The following is an 8,626-nucleotide window of genomic DNA, read 5'->3' on the forward strand; positions in this document are numbered from 1 at the left end:
TGTTCTACTGGTCCCAGTTGGGTTTTGGGGCACCCGGTTGGGTTCTACTGGTCCCAGTTGGCTTTTGGGGTTCCCAGTTGGCTTTTGGGGCTCGTGGTTGTGTTCTACTGGTCCCAGTTGGGTTTTGGGGCTCCCAGTTGTGTTCTACTGGTCCCAGATGGGTTTTGGGGCTCGCAGTTGGGTTCTACTGGTCCCAGTTGGGTTTTGGGGCTCGCGGTTGGGTTCTACTGGTCCCAGTTGGGTTTTGGGGCTCCCGGTTGGGTTCTACTGGTCCCAGTTGGGTTTTGGGTGTCCCGGTTGGGTTCTACTGGCCCCAGTTGGCTTTTGGGGCACCCAGTTGTGTTCTACTGGTCCCAGTTGGGTTTTGATGCTCTCGGTTGGGTTCTACTGGTCCCAGTTGGGTTTTGGGTGTCCCGGTTGGGTTCTACTGGTCCCAGTTGGATTTTGGGGCTCCCGGTTGGGTTCTACTGGTCCCAGTTGGGTTTTGGGGCTCCCGGTTGGGTTCTACTGGTCCCAGTTGGGTTTTGGGTGTCCCGGTTGGGTTCTACTGGTCCCAGTTGGGTTTTGGGGCTCCCAGTTGGGTTCTACTGGTCCCAGTTGGGTTTTGGGGCTCCCGGTTGTGTTCTACTGGTCCCAGTTGGGTTTTGGGGCTCCCGGTTGGGTTCTACTGGTCCCAGTTGGGTTTTGGGGCTCCCAGTTGGGTTCTACTGGTCCCAGTTGGGTTTTGGGGCTCCCGGTTGGGTTCTACTGGTCCCAGTTGGATTTTGGGGCTCCCGGTTGGGTTCTACTGGTCCGAGTTGGGTTTTGGGGCTCCCGGTTGGGTTCTACTGGTCCCAGTTGGGTTTTGGGGCTCCCGGTTGGGTTCTACTGGTCCCAGTTAGGTTTTGGGGCTCCCGGTTGGGTTCTACTGGTCCCAGTTGGATTTTGGGGCTCCCGGTTGGGTTCTACTGGTCCCAGTTGGGTTTTGGGGCTCCCGGTTGGGTTCTACTGGTCCCAGTTGGGTTTTGGGGCTCGCGGTTGGGTTCTACTGGTCCCAGTTGGGTTTTGGGTGTCCCAGTTGGGTTCTACTGGTCCCAGTTGGGTTTGGGGGCTCGCGGTTGGGTTCTACTGGTCCCAGTTGGGTTTTGGGGCTCCCAGTTGTGTTCTACTGGTCCCAGTTGGGTTTTGGGGCACCCGGTTGGGTTCTACTGGTCCCAGTTGGCTTTTGGGGTTCCCAGTTGGCTTTTGGGGCTCCTGGTTGGGTTCTACTGGTCCCAGTTGGGTTTTGGGGCTCCCAGTTGGGTTCTACTGGTCCCAGATGGGTTTTGGGGCTCCCAGTTGGGTTCTACTGGTCCCAGTTGGGTTTTGGGGCTCCCGGGTGGGTTCTACTGGTCCCAGTTGGGTTTTGGGTCTCCCAGTTGGGTTCTACTGGTCCCAGTTGGGTTTTGGGGCTCCCGGTTGTGTTCTACTGGTCCCAGTTGGGTTTTGGGGCTCCCAGTTGGGTGCTACTGGTCCCAGTTGGGTTTTGGGTGTCCCAGTTGGGTTCTACTGGTCCCAGTTGGGTTTTGGGGCTCCCGGTTGGGTTCTACTGGTCCCAGTTGGATTTTGGGGCTCCCGGTTGGGTTCTACTGGTCCCAGTTGGGTTTTGGGGCTCGCGATTGGGTTCTACTGGTCCCATTTGGGTTTTGGGGCTCGCAGTTGAGTTCTACTGGTCTCAGTTGGGTTTTGATGCTCTCGGTTGGGTTCTACTGGTCCCAGTTGGGTTTTGGGTCTCCCAGTTGGGTTCTACTGGTCCCAGTTGGGTTTTGGGGCTCCCGGTTGGGTTCTACTGGTCCCAGTTGGGTTTTGGGGCTCCCGGTTGTGTTCTACTGGTCCCAGTTGGATTTTGGGGCTCGCGGTTGGGTTCTACTGGTCCCAGTTGGGTTTTGGGGCTCGCGGTTGGGTTCTACTGGTCCCAGTTGGGTTTTGGGGCTCGCGGTTGGGTTCTACTGGTCCCAGTTGGGTTTTGGGGCTCGCAGTTGAGTTCTACTGGTCTCAGTTGGGTTTTGATGCTCTCGGTTGGGTTCTACTTGTCCCAGTTGGGTTTTGGGTCTCCCAGTTGGGTTCTACTGGTCCCAGTTGGGTTTTGGGTGTCCCGGTTGGGTTCTACTGGTCCCAGTTGGGTTTTGGGGCTCCCGGTTGTGTTCTACTGGTCCCAGTTGGGTTTTGGGGCTCGCGGTTGGGTTCTACTGGTCCCAGTTGGGTTTTGGGGCTCGCGGTTGGGTTCTACTGGTCCCAGTTGGGTTTTGGGGTTCCCAGTTGGGTTCTACTTGTCCCAGTTGGCTTTTGGGGCTCGCAGTTGAGTTCTACTGGTCTCAGTTGGGTTTTGATGCTCTCGGTTGGGTTCTACTGGTCCCAGTTGGGTTTTGGGTCTCCCAGTTGGGTTCTACTGGTCCCAGTTGGGTTTTGGGTGTCCCGGTTGGGTTCTACTGGTCCCAGTTGGGTTTTGGGGCTCCCGGTTGGGTTCTACTGGTCCCAGTTGGGTTTTGGGGCTCGCGGTTGGGTTCTACTGGTCCCAGTTGGGTTTTGGGTCTCCCAGTTGGGTTCTACTGGTCCCAGTTGGGTTTTGGGGCTCCCGGTTGGGTTCTACTGGTCCCAGTTGGGTTTTGGGGCTCCCGGTTGGGTTCTACTGGCCCCAGTTGGCTTTTGGGGCTCCCAGTTGGGTTCTACTGGTCCCAGTTGTGTTTTGGCGCTCCCAGTTGGGTTCTACTGGTCCCAGTTGGGTTTTGGGGCTCCCGGTTGGGTTCTACTGGTCCCAGTTGGGTTTTGGGGCTCCCGGTTGGGTTCTACTGGTCCGAGTTGGGTTTGGGGGCTCCCGGTTGGGTTCTACTGGTCCCAGTTGGGTTTTGGGGCTCGCAGTTGGGTTCTACTGGTCCCAGTTGGGTTTTGATGCTCCCGGTTGTGTTCTACTGGTCCCAGTTGGGTTTTGGGGCTCCCGGTTGGGTTCTACTGGTCCCAGTTTGGTTTTGGGGCTCCCGGTTGTGTTCTACTGGTCCCAGTTGGGTTTTGGGGCTCCCGGTTGGGTTCTACTGGTCCCAGTTGGATTTTGGGGCTCCCGGTTGGGTTCTACTGGTCCCAGTTGGGTTTTGGGGCTCGCGGTTGGGTTCTACTGGTCCCAGTTGGGTTTTGGGTGTCCCGGTTGGGTTCTACTGGTCCCAGTTGGGTTTTGGGGCTCGCAGTTGAGTTCTACTGGTCTCAGTTGGGTTTTGATGCTCTCGGTTGGGTTCTACTGGTCCCAGTTGGGTTTTGGGTCTCCCGGTTGGGTTCTACTGGTCCCAGTTGGGTTTTGGGTGTCCCGGTTGGGTTCTACTGGTCCCAGTTGGGTTTTGGGTGTCCCGGTTGTGTACTACTGGTCCCAGTTGGGTTTTGGGGCACCCGGTTGGGTTCTACTGGTCCCAGTTGGCTTTTGGGGTTCCCAGTTGGGTTCTACTGGTCCCAGTTGGGTTTTGGGGCTCGCGGTTGGGTTCTACTGGTCCCAGTTGGGTTTGGGGGCTCGCGGTTGGGTTCTACTGGTCCAAGTTGGGTTTTGGGGCTCCCAGTTGTGTTCTACTGGTCCCAGTTGGGTTTTGGGGCACCCGGTTGGGTTCTACTGGTCCCAGTTGGCTTTTGGGGTTCCCAGTTGGCTTTTGGGGCTCCTGGTTGTGTTCTACTGGTCCCAGTTGGGTTTTGGGGCTCCCAGTTGTGTTCTACTGGTCCCAGATGGGTTTTGGGGCTCGCAGTTGGGTTCTACTGGTCCCAGTTGGGTTTTGGGGCTCGCGGTTGGGTTCTACTGGTCCCAGTTGGGTTTTGGGGCTCCCGGTTGTGTTCTACTGGTCCCAGTTGGGTTTTGGGTGTCCCGGTTGGGTTCTACTGGTCCCAGTTGTGTTTTGGGGCTAGCGGTTGTGTTCTACTGGTCCCAGTTGGGTTTTGGGGCTCCCGGTTGTGTTCTACTGGTCCCAGTTGGGTTTTGGGGCTCCCAGTTGGGTTCTACTGGTCCCAGTTGGGTTTTGGGGCACCCGGTTGGGTTCTACTGGTCCCAGTTGGCTTTTGGGGTTCCCAGTTGGGTTCTACTGGTCCCAGTTGGGTTTTGGGGCTTGCGGTTGGGTTCTACTGGTCCCAGTTGGGTTTTGGGGCTCCCGGTTGTGTTCTACTGGTCCCAGTTGGGTTTTGGGGCTCCCGGTTGGGTTCTACTGGTCCCAGTTGGGTTTTGGGGCTCGCAGTTGAGTTCTACTGGTCTCAGTTGGGTTTTGATGCTCTCGGTTGGGTTCTACTGGTCCCAGTTGGGTTTTGGGGCTCCCGGTTGGGTTCTACTGGTCCCAGTTGGGTTTGGGGGCTCGCGGTTGGGTTCTACTGGTCCCAGTTGGGTTTTGGGGCACCCGGTTGGGTTCTACTGGTCCCAGTTGACTTTTGGGGTTCCCAGTTGGGTTCTACTGGTCCCAGTTGGGTTTTGGGGCTCGCGGTTGGGTTCTACTGGTCCCAGTTGCGTTTTGGGGCTCCCGGTTGGGTTCTACTGGTCCCAGTTGGGTTTTGGGGCACCCGGTTGGGTTCTACTGGTCCCAGTTGGGTTTTGGGGCTCGCAGTTGAGTTCTACTGGTCTCAGTTGGGTTTTGATGCTCTCGGTTGGGTTCTACTGGTCCCAGTTGGGTTTTGGGGCTCCCGGTTGGGTTCTACTGGTCCCAGTTGGGTTTTGGGGCTCCCGGTTGGGTTCTACTGGTCCCAGTTGGGTGTGGGTGTCCCGGTTGGGTTCTACTGGTCCCAGTTGGGTTTTGGGGCTCGCGGTTGGGTTCTACTGGTCCCAGTTGGGTTTTGGGGCTCGCAGTTGAGTTCTACTGGTCTCAGTTGGGTTTTGATGCTCTCGGTTGGGTTCTACTTGTCCCAGTTGGGTTTTGGGTCTCCCAGTTGGGTTCTACTGGTCCCAGTTGGGTTTTGGGTGTCCCGGTTGGGTTCTACTGGTCCCAGTTGGGTTTTGGGGCTCCCAGTTGTGTTCTACTGGTCCCAGTTGGGTTTTGGGGCTCGCGGTTGGGTTCTACTGGTCCCAGTTGGGTTTTGGGGCTCGCGGTTGGGTTCTACTGGTCCCAGTTGGGTTTGGGGGCTCGCGGTTGGGTTCTACTGGTCCAAGTTGGGTTTTGGGGCTCCCAGTTGTGTTCTACTGGTCCCAGTTGGGTTTTGGGGCACCCGGTTGGGTTCTACTGGTCCCAGTTGGCTTTTGGGGTTCCCAGTTGGCTTTTGGGGCTCGTGGTTGTGTTCTACTGGTCCCAGTTGGGTTTTGGGGCTCCCAGTTGTGTTCTACTGGTCCCAGATGGGTTTTGGGGCTCGCAGTTGGGTTCTACTGGTCCCAGTTGGGTTTTGGGGCTCGCGGTTGGGTTCTACTGGTCCCAGTTGGGTTTTGGGGCTCCCGGTTGGGTTCTACTGGTCCCAGTTGGGTTTTGGGTGTCCCGGTTGGGTTCTACTGGCCCCAGTTGGCTTTTGGGGCACCCAGTTGTGTTCTACTGGTCCCAGTTGGGTTTTGATGCTCTCGGTTGGGTTCTACTGGTCCCAGTTGGGTTTTGGGTGTCCCGGTTGGGTTCTACTGGTCCCAGTTGGATTTTGGGGCTCCCGGTTGGGTTCTACTGGTCCCAGTTGGGTTTTGGGGCTCCCGGTTGTGTTCTACTGGTCCCAGTTGGGTTTTGGGGCTCCCGGTTGGGTTCTACTGGTCCCAGTTGGGTTTTGGGGCTCCCAGTTGGGTTCTACTGGTCCCAGTTGGGTTTTGGGGCTCCCGGTTGGGTTCTACTGGTCCCAGTTGGATTTTGGGGCTCCCGGTTGGGTTCTACTGGTCCGAGTTGGGTTTTGGGGCTCCCGGTTGGGTTCTACTGGTCCCAGTTAGGTTTTGGGGCTCCCGGTTGGGTTCTACTGGTCCCAGTTGGATTTTGGGGCTCCCGGTTGGGTTCTACTGGTCCCAGTTGGGTTTTGGGGCTCCCGGTTGGGTTCTACTGGTCCCAGTTGGGTTTTGGGGCTCGCGGTTGGGTTCTACTGGTCCCAGTTGGGTTTTGGGTGTCCCAGTTGGGTTCTACTGGTCCCAGTTGGGTTTGGGGGCTCGCGGTTGGGTTCTACTGGTCCCAGTTGGGTTTTGGGGCTCCCAGTTGTGTTCTACTAGTCCCAGTTGGGTTTTGGGGCACCCGGTTGGGTTCTACTGGTCCCAGTTGGCTTTTGGGGTTCCCAGTTGGCTTTTGGGGCTCCTGGTTGGGTTCTACTGGTCCCAGTTGGGTTTTGGGGCTCCCAGTTGGGTTCTACTGGTCCCAGATGGGTTTTGGGGCTCCCAGTTGGGTTCTACTGGTCCCAGTTGGGTTTTGGGGCTCCCGGGTGGGTTCTACTGGTCCCAGTTGGGTTTTGGGTCTCCCAGTTGGGTTCTACTGGTCCCAGTTGGGTTTTGGGGCTCCCGGTTGTGTTCTACTGGTCCCAGTTGGGTTTTGGGGCTCCCAGTTGGGTGCTACTGGTCCCAGTTGGGTTTTGGGTGTCCCAGTTGGGTTCTACTGGTCCCAGTTGGGTTTTGGGGCTCCCGGTTGGGTTCTACTGGTCCCAGTTGGATTTTGGGGCTCCCGGTTGGGTTCTACTGGTCCCAGTTGGGTTTTGGGGCTCGCGATTGGGTTCTACTGGTCCCAGTTGGGTTTTGGGGCTCGCGGTTGGGTTCTACTGGTCCCAGTTGGGTTTTGGGGCTCCCAGTTGGGTTCTACTGGTCCCAGTTGGGTTTTGGGGCTCCCGCTTGGGTTCTACTGGTCCCAGTTGGGTTTTGGGGCTCCCGGTTGGGTTCTACTGGCCCCAGTTGGCTTTTGGGGCTCCCAGTTGGGTTCTACTGGTCCCAGTTGTGTTTTGGCGCTCCCAGTTGGGTTCTACTGGTCCCAGTTGGGTTTTGGGGCTCCCGGTTGGGTTCTACTGGTCCCAGTTGGGTTTTGGGGCTCCCGGTTGGGTTCTACTGGTCCGAGTTGGGTTTTGGGTGTCCCGGTTCGGTTCTACTGGTCCCAGTTGGGTTTTGGGGCTCGCAGTTGGGTTCTACTGGTCCCAGTTGGGTTTTGGGGCTCCCGGTTGGGTTCTACTGGTCCCAGTTGGGTTTTGGGGCTCCCGGTTGGGTTCTACTGGTCCCAGTTGGGTTTTGGGGCTCCCGGTTGGGTTCTACTGGTCCCAGTTGGGTTTTGGGGCTCCCGGTTGGGTTCTACTGGTCCCAGTTGGATTTTGGGGCTCCCGGTTGGGTTCTACTGGTCCCAGTTGGGTTTTGGGGCTCCCGGTTGGGTTCTACTGGTCCCAGTTGGGTGTGGGTGTCCCGGTTGGGTTCTACTGGTCCCAGTTGGGTTTTGGGGCTCGCGGTTGGGTTCTACTGGTCCCAGTTGGGTTTTGGGGCTCGCAGTTGAGTTCTACTGGTCTCAGTTGGGTTTTGATGCTCTCGGTTGGGTTCTACTTGTCCCAGTTGGGTTTTGGGTCTCCCAGTTGGGTTCTACTGGTCCCAGTTGGGTTTTGGGTGTCCCGGTTGGGTTCTACTGGTCCCAGTTGGGTTTTGGGGCTCCCAGTTGTGTTCTACTGGTCCCAGTTGGGTTTTGGGGCTCGCGGTTGGGTTCTACTGGTCCCAGTTGGGTTTTGGGGCTCGCGGTTGGGTTCTACTGGTCCCAGTTGGGTTTGGGGGCTCGCGGTTGGGTTCTACTGGTCCAAGTTGGGTTTTGGGGCTCCCAGTTGTGTTCTACTGGTCCCAGTTGGGTTTTGGGGCACCCGGTTGGGTTCTACTGGTCCCAGTTGGCTTTTGGGGTTCCCAGTTGGCTTTTGGGGCTCGTGGTTGTGTTCTACTGGTCCCAGTTGGGTTTTGGGGCTCCCAGTTGTGTTCTACTGGTCCCAGATGGGTTTTGGGGCTCGCAGTTGGGTTCTACTGGTCCCAGTTGGGTTTTGGGGCTCGCGGTTGGGTTCTACTGGTCCCAGTTGGGTTTTGGGGCTCCCGGTTGGGTTCTACTGGTCCCAGTTGGGTTTTGGGTGTCCCGGTTGGGTTCTACTGGCCCCAGTTGGCTTTTGGGGCACCCAGTTGTGTTCTACTGGTCCCAGTTGGGTTTTGATGCTCTCGGTTGGGTTCTACTGGTCCCAGTTGGGTTTTGGGTGTCCCGGTTGGGTTCTACTGGTCCCAGTTGGATTTTGGGGCTCCCGGTTGGGTTCTACTGGTCCCAGTTGGGTTTTGGGGCTCCCGGTTGGGTTCTACTGGTCCCAGTTGGGTTTTGGGTGTCCCGGTTGGGTTCTACTGGTCCCAGTTGGGTTTTGGGGCTCCCAGTTGGGTTCTACTGGTCCCAGTTGGGTTTTGGGGCTCCCGGTTGTGTTCTACTGGTCCCAGTTGGGTTTTGGGGCTCCCGGTTGGGTTCTACTGGTCCCAGTTGGGTTTTGGGGCTCCCAGTTGGGTTCTACTGGTCCCAGTTGGGTTTTGGGGCTCCCGGTTGGGTTCTACTGGTCCCAGTTGGATTTTGGGGCTCCCGGTTGGGTTCTACTGGTCCGAGTTGGGTTTTGGGGCTCCCGGTTGGGTTCTACTGGTCCCAGTTGGGTTTTGGGGCTCCCGGTTGGGTTCTACTGGTCCCAGTTAGGTTTTGGGGCTCCCGGTTGGGTTCTACTGGTCCCAGTTGGATTTTGG

Source organism: Falco punctatus (assembly GCF_963210335.1).
Source record: "Falco punctatus genome assembly, contig: scaffold_94, whole genome shotgun sequence".
Taxonomy (NCBI): domain Eukaryota; kingdom Metazoa; phylum Chordata; class Aves; order Falconiformes; family Falconidae; genus Falco; species Falco punctatus.